The 12,286-nt window shown below is 32.4% G+C and overlaps 2 pseudogenes; both read left to right on the plus strand.

The window, feature by feature from the left end:
- Positions 1–151: 151 nt before the first annotated feature.
- LOC115966919 lies at positions 152–1,955 on the plus strand (annotated as a pseudogene).
- A 7,606-nt stretch (positions 1,956–9,561) lies between these two features.
- LOC115966920 lies at positions 9,562–10,856 on the plus strand (annotated as a pseudogene).
- The last annotated feature ends 1,430 nt before the right edge of the window (positions 10,857–12,286 follow it).

Here is a 12,286-nt window from a genome sequence, read left to right on the forward strand (position 1 = left end):
AATATTATTTATGTTCCTCAACTATCTCAAAAAGTAGGAAAATAATTATGAATTTAAAAAAGTATATATTTAACAAACAAACAAAAAACTAAAAGAAATTCAATTCATGAATCAACATACAAACATATATTTATGTGTGTATAATATGTTCATGGGGTTGAGTGACCTAGCTAATGGATATGGTACTACTATGGTAATGCTGGAAAGCTACTATAGTCGCCCTCTTCCACCTTTTTTTATCATCCAAAAAATATACTATCTGTGTGTTTTACTAGAAATTAAATGGTAAGGACTAGGGTCTTGTTAAGTAAAAAAAAAAAAATACTAGGAGCAACTAAGGACATAAGACATAATCTCAGAGTTTTGGGCTATTAATTAAGTACATAAGAGAGAGAATATTGACAAACCTTGATAATTGCTTGAGAATTGAAAAACCTTGATAATCACTTGGTGAGTTGGATGCACGTACGAGACTCGATCTTTTGCTTTCTTTAATTACAATGAAAAAACAAAATTGGCCTTTGGAGGATTATATATATCGGCAATTCCACCCTAAATTAATCTGTATTTTGATGAAATTAGTATTCTAGAACATTGTTTACTCTCACTCCAAATCACCTATTTTATCCAAATAGGTGTTGTAGTAGATTTTAACTAGCCTACTTAACTAGTTAAGTTACAACATGTCCAGGACTTCTAAGAATATCTAGGAATTCTACCTGAAGTTAATGCAATTATTACGTGCTTGCATCCAAAAATCGGTAAATAATGTTCTTTCACCACCTTTGCGAAAGTATGATTACTATTTTCGAATTTAGATCAAATTGTGAGATATAAAATTTAAAAAGGTAAAAAAAAATATATAAAATATAAAATAAATAAAAAAGTAAAGAATTGAAAGTTTAAAAAGTGAATTTTTAATTTTTACAATATTGCATGATGTAATAACCCTAATTATTACATGATATAAGACCTGTTATTTTCTCCATAATAAATTTTTTTTTTTAAGTTCAAATTTGCATTGATTCATACATGTGTATATATATATATATATATATATATATATATGCCCCACCAATCATTGAATCATATATCTTCCTTATCCTCCTCAAAACAAAAGAACCAAAACCCCCCATAATACGTTCGTTACATTATTTGCCTCTAAAACCCCAAAGCCAAAACACAATGCTTCACAAACCCTAACAAATCCCCTTCCTCTCCTCTATACCTCAAGCTCCATACATCCCACCATGACAACCTTCGCAACCTCAAAACCCTTAGAATCATTCACAAACCCAACAACAAGCTTCCATCCATCAACACTGACTCTAACACCATTGTGCATTGACAACGTCCTTCCCATGGTTGATTTCTTCAAATTAATCCAAGGGCTTTACAGAGCCTGACTTCCCAAGACTTGCTTACCTTTGCCCACAACTCTTCTCTACCAATTTTGACCCAACTGACTTCACCCAGTTTTTGTTTTCTTGGCCACTGAAGAATCACTCGAGTTCTGTCTCCAGCCAACTCTGGATTATCTAAGGCAGCTGGGGATGGAGAATTTGAGCTCGCCGAGTAATCTTAATGCGTATCTTTTGAACACGCGAGCTGAGAGGCTGAGGGGGAAGATTGGGTTCTTGAAGAGTATTGGTTTTTCTGAGGAGGCTGCAAGGGCTTGTTTTAGATTGCCTGTGATGTTTGGTTCTAGCATTGATAATAACATGTGGTCAAAGATTAAGTACTTGGTGGATAAGAGGAAGATAGGAGTGTGGAAGAATTGAAGTTTCCGCTGTATTTTGGGTTTAGTTTGGAGAAGTGAATAGTGCCAAGGCTTTTGCATTTGAAGGAAATGAATGTTCAGATTAATTCCATTGAATAGAATGATGTTGTGAAGTGACCAAAATTTTCATTTTATAACACTTGCATTTGAAGGAGAGGAATGTTCAAATTCCTAAATTTTTATTTTTGGTCATGTTTTTTTGGTGTCGTAGACATAGTTTAGTCTTTTTAAAGATTTTTGAGGTATTTTGATCATTTTACTAATATTAGGGTATATATTTTTGGCTTAATTTTAAAACCCTAAGCCTTTATTCAACACTCAACATTGAGAGGATCCCAATTCCAACCACACCACATATAACACCATCAAATATGTTAGATCTCGGACAGTAGCCAAGCAAACCCTAGCAACATTATCCACATTAGCAAAGAAGACATTGAGATCACAATGACAAAGATGTTATGTGTTTGGATTACGTTTCGTTTGTTGCGTTTGCGTTTGCGTTTTCCTTTTCTTTTCTTTTTTTTGGATGAACGCGTTTCAGCCTTTTAGGAGACAATATGCACTGTTCAGTGGGTCCCGTGCATTGTTCACAGGACCCACAAGTACTTTATTTAGAAGGAAAAAAAACATTAAAAATGGGTCTCACGGAACTATTCACATATTTAAAAATTATTTTACTATAGTATTTTAAGTTTTTAGCAAAATATACGGTATCCAAACGGACCCATGATGTGGTCATCGGTTCCTTCTCAACACTTCTTCTATGTTGTCACTTGTCATAGATTATACAAAAAATGATAATGACAAGAACTATATCCTTTGCATTTCTCAAATCTCCAACAAAAGGAGTTCTGGTGCTAATGCAAAGATCTTCATAAAAATGGAGAATTTCTTTTGGAGCTACACCAATCTAATTGAAGGAATTTTTCAGAAAGAGTAGATTTAAGGTGGACAAAGTTTCTTTTGTACATTTTGCCTAAAAACAAAACAACTAGTTTTTCACTTTTATTGAAAAAATTATTAAGTACTCCTAAAATATAGTGACATTAAGCTTTTTCTTCTCATATTTATAGTAGAGTTTTTTGAATAAATTCATAATGGAATCTACAATAAATATAAAAAGAATGAGCATCATGTCACTATACTTCTAGGGTACCAAATAATTACTCCCTTTATTTGATACCAACAAAGCAAACGTGCTCTTTTGGCTTAAAGAGTATGATGAGAGACTAAAGAGTTCTGGTTTATTTCTTAATAATAATGCTAAAAGGAATCCAAACCAATACTGAAGTTTTTGGTGGATCAAATAGAAGAGGTTTGCGACGGTCTTTATTCACTATGGTCAGATTTTTTTTTTTTTTTTTTGGGCTAAAGTTTTGGGATATATTTTTGGAGAATTCCTCTATAGCCAAACAAAGAATTTTAAAAATGATGGGGATGTAAATCCCATCATTTTAAAATTCTAAGTATTTAATTAATTCTTCATCCAAGCATACACTTAAGGAGCTTGTTATCAACAATTTGAAAATCACCCATAAAATCATGTAAAACATCATCACAAGCATGAGAATAATCATAAATAGAGTCAATAGAATCACAATATGCAAAAAAGCACATAAAACTTTATCCATGACAAATAAGAGGTTAAGGATCACACGAAGGAATTTAATCCACAAAACCAAGTCCACCAGCTAATCCAGCCTAAATATTGATTTACACCCCAAATTGTAAGTTACAACTTATTCAATTTTAGACTTATCTAACAATTTGCACCAAAGTATGAGTTATTAGTAAGTTGAAGGACTACTCCAAGAAATTAAAAACACAATAATGAGGATAATATCGGATGTGTTATCAAAGAGAAAATCCAAGAACGAGTTGAAAAACGGATCTCTCTACAGCAAACCATCCAAGTCTAGTGCTATCTATATACTCAAGCCCTCCAAGCTATCGTTATCAACCAATTTCACCGAGTCCTTTCTTCAATCTAGTTGTCAAATCTGCAATTGAGCTCCAATTATCCAATTACAGTTTCCAAGTCTCCTTGGCTGAATTGTTGTGGCTCCAATGGTTCCCTTGTCTTAAACAACACAAAATCTTTGAAGTATGTTTTGTGTGTGAAGGATTCAATCTCCGCTCAAAGTGTAAGGCTTAAAAAAGAGGGAGAAAGCAGAGAAAAAATGGGTATATACACTAGGGTTTTTCTTTACTATTTCACACGTCAATTCAGAATTTTTGGGAGTCAAATTTTGAGGAAAATGAGGCTTGAATAGATGGGTAAAAGGCTGGCATAGCAGGTAACAAATTTCCCATAGGTTCTAACACTTTCACTTGACAAAGTTGAAAAGCATTCTCTTTTTAACTTCAACTTGAACCCAATACAAAAATACAACTCATTCAAGAATTAAAATACAAATCAATTGATAAAAATTACATAGAAATTTTTCATGGAACTAGCCAACAATTTAAAGATACTAGTGTCTACATTCAAAGCAATCCAAATTAAAGACGACAATGAGGCAAGGCGGGATCAAAGGATAGGGTCTTCAAATTTGTCCTTCATGGTTTTTTCTTACCCCATCTTTGCCCCTTAAGGCCCCGCAAAACCCCATCACACCCCGTAAAACTCTACTTCTTATTAATTTACCCCACAATTATTACAAATTTTTTTAATAAAAACATGTTTCATTATAAAAATTTATTTGAAATCACAATTAAATTTATCTTATCAAATCAAACTAATTTCACCAAAAACTAAATAATATTATCTAAATGTTTAACAAAACAATATCACAATAAAAACAAAAATCTTATAGTATAACGCATAAGAAAATAATTCAAACTCCTAATACATAACAAAATAAAAATTATCTAGTTCTTCAAAAATAATTTCCACAGATAAAGTAAGTTAAAATTGATATATTTTGTTTAAATAGTAGAATTTTAGGTTATGAGAAAATTACAATTATAACCCTATCAACGTGGGGTAAGTGAGTCTAAAAAGTATAAACTCATTTCACCCCATCCTATGGTGTGAATTTAAAATTTCACTACATCTCTATCTTACCACCTTTGCAGAGTAGGAAAAACCCATGTAGGATGATGCGGAGAAGTGCGAGCCAAGCGAGGTGGGGCACAATTGTTATCCATAGTCCACACGAAAATGAGAAAACACAATATAAGAACTAATTGCACAATAACTGCAAAAGCTGTTCTGAGCATGGGCCTGGGCCTAAGCCTGGGTGCAAGAGGAGACGTGGCAGTCTCGGGGGCCAGCTGGGCGTTTGGGAATGGACTTTTGAGAATTTGGGTCCAAATCTTTTGCTTCTTTTCCCTCTGATCCAATTCCATTTAGAGGAACTAACTTGTATTCCTCAATGATAGCCTCACAAACTGGGCATCCCTGGAATTTCGTGTGAAAATGTAGCCATCTGTATAGACAAGGCCAGCAATATAGGAGGCCAGTAGGCCACACTGTGTGACAATGGGGTCTTTAGCTAATTGCCAGCAAATGTTGCAATTAAACAAATTGCTAGGTTTTTCTCTTTCAGTGCTATTTTTTGAACAAGAGCTGGACTCACTCTCAATATCCATATCCAATTAAGAATACCACCAAGTTCCTGCACATCATGTTAATATCAAATTACCAATTATCAAACATAACAATATCGATCCAATATGGCTAATGCAAAATTATATAACCGAGCTATAGGCTCCACAATGTAAACATAAAGATTAGGAATATATGAATGGCAGGATATATAGATATATTGAAGAAAAAAACTCAAAATCAGGCCAGAAATACGATTCACGAACGTACATATAGTACTATAGTGTACTATATATAATTAAGTGCATTTTCAAATGAAACACTGGGCCTATTCAGCCTAAAAAATACACTGTTGAATTTAATTGAATTGAAGAATACGTAAAAAAAAATAATAATAAAAAATAAAAAATAAAAAATAAAAGAGAGAGAGAGAGAGAGAGAGAGCAATAACTCATCTTTTGGAAAAAATTGAAGTTTGGATGACCATTTGTAATGGTCTAAGGAGAAATGTTAGTCATGTTTACACCATAGCCACTAGTCTATTCATCACAATTAAGATTCTTTATAGTTGTTTATAAATTTAGTATGTGGGACTTAGAAGAAATTTTTTATGAGAAAAAAAAAAAAAGCAATTAATTGTTTTGTCGGCTTTTTATTTTCACATGAAAGTGGTATCAAATTTTTTTTTTTAATTATTTTAATAATTGTCTTAAGGGCACCCAAGACCCTATACTATTATTATTCTATAAATTGAACGAAAAAGTCAGGAAAAATATTTTAAAATAAAAAAAAAAACTCGAAATTAAAATTTTTTAAAAATTGATTGATCAAATAGAAATATGAAATTGAGAATTAGTATAGGCAAATGATTTTTTTTTTTTTTTTTGGCAGGTCAATTAATAAAACTGTGACACATAACCTGAGAAGTACGTAAAAAGTGAGCCTGAATAAACTTTATTCAACTATAATTCTATTTAATATCCAACATCGACGACAACGACGATGACAACAACAACAAAGAGAATCAATGCTCCCCAAAAAAAAAAAAAAAAACAAATTCCCACTCCTTATATCATGAAAAAATAAAATCAAAAAAATATTAAAGACTCATCTATTAATGCCTCCATCACCTGAGTAAGCAGACTTCCATTTAATGATACCAACCCCGTTGTACCATTACTGATCCCTAGGATATTGAAGTACCTTTCCTTTATACGTTGCCTATCTTCACAAAAACGTTGCCCCAAAATCCTTACTTCTGGCACCATAGCAGGATCCCAAAAACCTTTTTTTTTCCTTAAACCTTGTACCACCATAGCACCAAGTGGGAGGAAATGTGTTTCTATCCATCTTGGAGGTCGAATTTGGTAATAAAGAGGAGGATTACAAGAAGTACTTATGGCGGGGTACACTTCTGTATTAGCATAAGACTTGTTCTTCACAAAGCTAATTATGAAAAAAACAATTAGAGTAGCCAATATTATATAGCGTAGCAATTCTATAAAAAAATATATTATATAGCCTAGACTATTAAGAAGTTCTGACATAAAACTCGCACTGTTAAGGTCCTCTTCATCCTCAGAAAAATCAGCCTCACCCTCAGGAAAATAGTCTTCATTATTAGGAAGTGTGGCAGTTTGGGGTCTTGGGGCAATTGGGCGATTGGGAATGGACTTTTCAGAATTTGGGTCCAAATCTTTTGCTTCTTTTCTCTCTGATTCAGTTCCATATAGAGGAACCAATTTGTCTTCCTCAATGATTGCTCGACAAACTGGGCATTCCTTGCATTTACTGAAAGATTTTAGCCAACTGCATAGACAAAACCAGCAGAAAAGGTGTCCACACAGAGTGACAACAGGGTCTTCAGCTAATTGCCAACAAATTTTGCAATTAAACAAACTGCTAGCATCTTCAGTGCAATTTTTTGAACAAGAGCTGGATTCAGTGGCCTCAGTATCCATTTTGAATTAGGAATACCAAGTTCCTGCATATCATCATCATGTAATTAAGTGCAAATATCGTCAATTATCAACCATAACAAAATATATATATATACATATATATATCAATTCTGGCTTGTGAAAAATTATATATATCAGGGCTAGCTACACCCTGAACGGTCAACACTTTAAACATAACAAAATAAATATACTCCTAGATGAATAGGAGAACCAATTTGCCAAAAAGAAGTCCTTTCTTTTTCTTTTTTAGTTAATATTGCCAACGGAAATCATAGCATGGGTGGATGCAATATTCTGTTCAAATTCTATAGTTTGTAACAAAGCACAATAAATAACATCATCATCATTATTATTATTACTATTAATCAAAACATTGAACCGAAAAAACAAATCATAAAAAATAAAGATTTTGTATTTAAATGTTATTTATGTTCCTCAACTATCTCAAAAAGTAGGAAAATAATTATGAATTTAAAAAAGTATATATTTAACAAACAAACAAAAAACTAAAAGAAATTCAATTCATGAATCAACATACAAACATATATTTATGTGTGTATAATATGTTCATGGGGTTGAGTGACCTAGCTAATGGATATGGTACTACTATGGTAATGCTGGAAAGCTACTATAGTCGCCCTCTTCCACCTTTTTTTATCATCCAAAAAATATACTATCTGTGTGTTTTACTAGAAATTAAATGGTAAGGACTAGGGTCTTGTTAAGTAAAAAAAAAAAAAAATACTAGGAGCAACTAAGGACATAAGACATAATCTCAGAATTTTGGGCTATTAATTAAGTACATAATAGAGAGAATATTGACAAACCTTGATAATTGCTTGAGAATTGAAAAACCTTGATAATCACTTGGTGAGTTGGATGCACGTACGAGACTCGATCTTTTGCTTTCTTTAATTACAATGAAAAAACAAAATTGGCCTTTGGAGGATTATATATATCGGCAATTCCACCCTAAATTAATCTGTATTTTGATGAAATTTGTATTCTAGTACATTGTTTACTCTCACTCCAAATCACCTATCTTATCCAAATAGGTGTTGTAGTAGATTTTAACTAGCCTACTTAACTAGTTAAGTTACAACATGTCCAGGACTTCTAAGAATATCTAGGAATTCTACCTGAAGTTAATGCAATTATTACGTGCTTGCATCCAAAAATCGGTAAATAATGTTCTTTCACCACCTTTGCGAAAGTATGATTACTATTTTCGAATTTAGATCAAATTGTGAGATATAAAATTTAAAAAGGTAAAAAAAAATATATAAAATATAAAATAAATAAAAAAGTAAAGAATTGAAAGTTTAAAAAGTGAATTTTTAATTTTTACAATATTGCATGATGTAATAACCCTAATTATTACATGATATAAGACCTGTTATTTTCTCCATAATAAATTTTTTTTTTTTTAAGTTCAAATTTGCACTGATTCATACATGTGTGTGTATATATATATATATATATATATATATGTCCCACCAATCATATATCTTCCTTATCCTCCTCAAAACAAAAGAACCAAAACCCCCCATAATACGTTCGTTACATTGTTTGCCTCTAAAACCCCAAAGCCAAAACACAATGCTTCACAAACCCTAACAAATCCCCTTCCTCTCCTCTATACCTCAAGCTCCATAAATCCCACCATGATAACCTTCGCAACCTCAAAACCCTTAGAATCATTCACAAACCCAACAACAAGCTTCCATCCATCAACATTGACTCTTACACCATTGTCCATTGACAACATCCTTCCCATGGTTGATTTCTTCAAATTAATCCAAGGGCTTTACAGAGCCTAACTTCCCAAGACTTGCTTACTGTTGGGCTTTGTGGAGCCTAGTTTTGTTTGATCCGATTCGACGACCCGACTCGCCCCAAATAATATTGCGTGGTTTTTAATGGGAGATTTATTGAGGCTTAGTCCATGGAGCGGAGGCTTGGGCCAATCCCCCAAGAAAATTTTTTTGGCCCATTTTGTATAATAGAAACCGACTTTGGTGATTAGGGTTTTTATTGTAGGTTGGTTGCCGTGTTTTTTGTGTGAGAGAGAAAATTGTAGCCGCACCTTGTATTTTTTCTTCTTTCCCTAATAATAGTGAAATCCCTGCAACTTCGTGGATATAGGCAAATTACCGAACCACGTAAAGACTATCTTGTGCATGTGATTGTTTTTCTTTGGCGTTTGTTTTCTCTATTTTTGTTTCTCACAGGTTGGGAATTTAGGTTAAATTCCCTACACTTACCTTTGCCCACAACTCTTCTCTACCAATTTTGACCCAATTGACTTCACCCCAGTTTTTGTTTTCTTGGCCACTGAAGAATCACTCGAGTTCTGTCTCCAGCCAACTCTAGATTATCTAAGGCAGCTGCAGTGTCGGCTCAAGGCCTAGGCCTAAGGCCCCACAACAAATAAAAAATTTCCCTATTAAAAAAAGGTCCCATCTTCCTTAGTAAAAGGCCCAAAATTTTATAAAAATATAACATTTTTTAAATAATTGGTACTTTTTTTTTAAGAGTGATGCTAAAAATACCACAAATTTTATTATAGATTTAACTGACATATCACCAATCACATAAAAAAGTAATTCAAACACAAATAAATTAAGTTGTTGAAATTCATCAATTACAGTCATAATCACATTTATTGTGAACATTTTGTAGTATTTTTAGTATTTTTATTTTTCATTTCTAACAAGGCTTTTAAAATAGGAGACCGATAAAAATTTAACCCAATTGAAACCCTAAGATGTTTCAAATAAAACACTGCAAATGTGATAAATCACCAATGATGACTAATCTCCTACTAAGCCACACACCAAATAATATCTATCTATCTCTTTCTCTTAAAAAGAATATATAAAATTAAAATTTAGATTATAACTGTATTTAATTATGCATAATCATATATCCAAATTAAAGTAAGTTCCTTTTGATTCAACTATAATATTCAATCTTCTATTTGAAATTAACCTTAGTTTAGCTAGTATTATTCATCAATTTCTATATTTACATCAAATTAGTCTTAATTTAATTAGTATTATATAATTTTATTTAATTAATGTTTACATATAAAAAGGCCCCATATAAAATTTTTGCCTTAGGCCCCAAATTTTGTTGGGCCGGCCCTGGCCAGCTAGGGATGGAGAATTTGAGCTCGCCGAGTAATCTTAATGTGTATCTTTTGAACACGCGAGCTGAGAGGCTGAGGGGGAAGATTGGGTTCTTGAAGAGTATTGGTTTTTCTGAGGAGGCTGCAAGGGCTTGTTTTAGATTGCCTGCGATGTTTGGTTCTAGCATTGATAATAATATGTGGTCAAAGATTAAGTACTTGGTGGATAAGAGGAAGACAGAAGTGTGGAAGAATTGAAGTTTCCGCTGTATTTTGGGTTTAGTTTGGAGAAGCAAATAGTGCCAAGGCATTTGCATTTGAAGGAAATGAATGTTCAGATTAATTCCATTGAATAGAATGATGTTGTGAAGCGACCAAAATTTTCATTTTATAACACTTGCATTTGAAGGAGAGGAATGTTCAAATTCCTAAATTTTTATTTTTGGTCATGTTTTTTTGGTGTCGAAGACATATTTTAGTCTTTTTAAAGATTTTTGAGGTATTTTGATTATTTTACTAATATTAGCGTATATATTTTTGGCTTAATTTTAAAACTCTAAGCCTTTATTCAACACTCAACATTGAGAGGATCCCAATTCCAACCACACCACATATAACACCATCAAATATGTTAAATCTCGGACAATAGCCAAGCAAACCCTAGCGACATTATCCACATTAGCAAAGAAGACATTGAGATCACAATGACAAAGCTGTTGTGCGTTTGGATTGCGTTTCGTTTGTTGCGTTTGCGTTTGCATTTTCCTTTTCTTTTCTTTTTTTTGGATGAACGCGTTTCAACCTTTTAGGAGACAATATGCACTGTTCAGTAGGTCCCGTGCATTGTTCACAAGACCCACAAGTATTTTATTCAAAAGAAAAAAAAAATTAAAAATGGGTCTCACGAAACTATTCACACATTCAAAAATTATTTTGCTACAGTATTTTCAGTTTTTAGCAAAATAAACGGTATCCAAACGAACCCATAATGTGGTCATCAGTTTCTTCTCAACACTTCTTTTATGTTGTCACTTGTCATAGATTATAGAAAAAATGATAATGACAAAAACTATATCCTTTGCATTTCTCAAATCTCCAACAAAAGGAGTTCTGGTGCTAATGCAAAGATCTTCATAAAAATGGAGATTTTTTTTTGGAGCTACACCAATCTAATTGAAAGAATTTTTCAGAAAGAGTAGATTTAAGGTGGACAAAGTTTCATTTGTACATTTTGTACATTATGCTTTTTCTTCTCATATTTATAATAGAGTTTTTTGAATAAATTTATAGTGGAATCTACAATAAATATAAATTCATGTCACTATACTACTAGGGTACCAAATAATTACTCCCTTTATTTGACACCAACAAAGCAAACGTGCTCTTTTGGCTTAAAGAGTATGATGAGAGACTAAAGAGTTCTGGTTTATTTCTTAATAATAATGCTAAAAGGAATCCAAACCAATACTGAAGTTTTTGGTGGATCAAATAGAAGAGGTTTGCGACGGTCTTTATTCACTATGGTCAGATTTTTTTTTTTTTTTTTTTTTTTTTGGGCTAAAGTTTTGGGATAGATTTTTGGGGAATTCCTCTATAGCCAAACAAAGAATTTTTAAAATGATGGGGATGTAAATCCTATCATTTTAAAATTCTAAGTATTTAATTAATTCTTCATCCAAACATACACTTAAGGAGCTTGTTATCAACAATTTTAAAATCACCCATAAAATCATGTAAAACATCATCACAAGCATGAGAATAATCATAAATAGAGTCAATAGAATCACAATATGCAAAAAAACACATAAAACTTTATCCATGACAAATAAGAGGTTAAGGATCACACGAAGGAATTTAATCCA

The sequence above is a fragment of the Quercus lobata genome, chromosome 11 (genome assembly GCF_001633185.2).
Source record: "Quercus lobata isolate SW786 chromosome 11, ValleyOak3.0 Primary Assembly, whole genome shotgun sequence".
Taxonomy (NCBI): domain Eukaryota; kingdom Viridiplantae; phylum Streptophyta; class Magnoliopsida; order Fagales; family Fagaceae; genus Quercus; species Quercus lobata.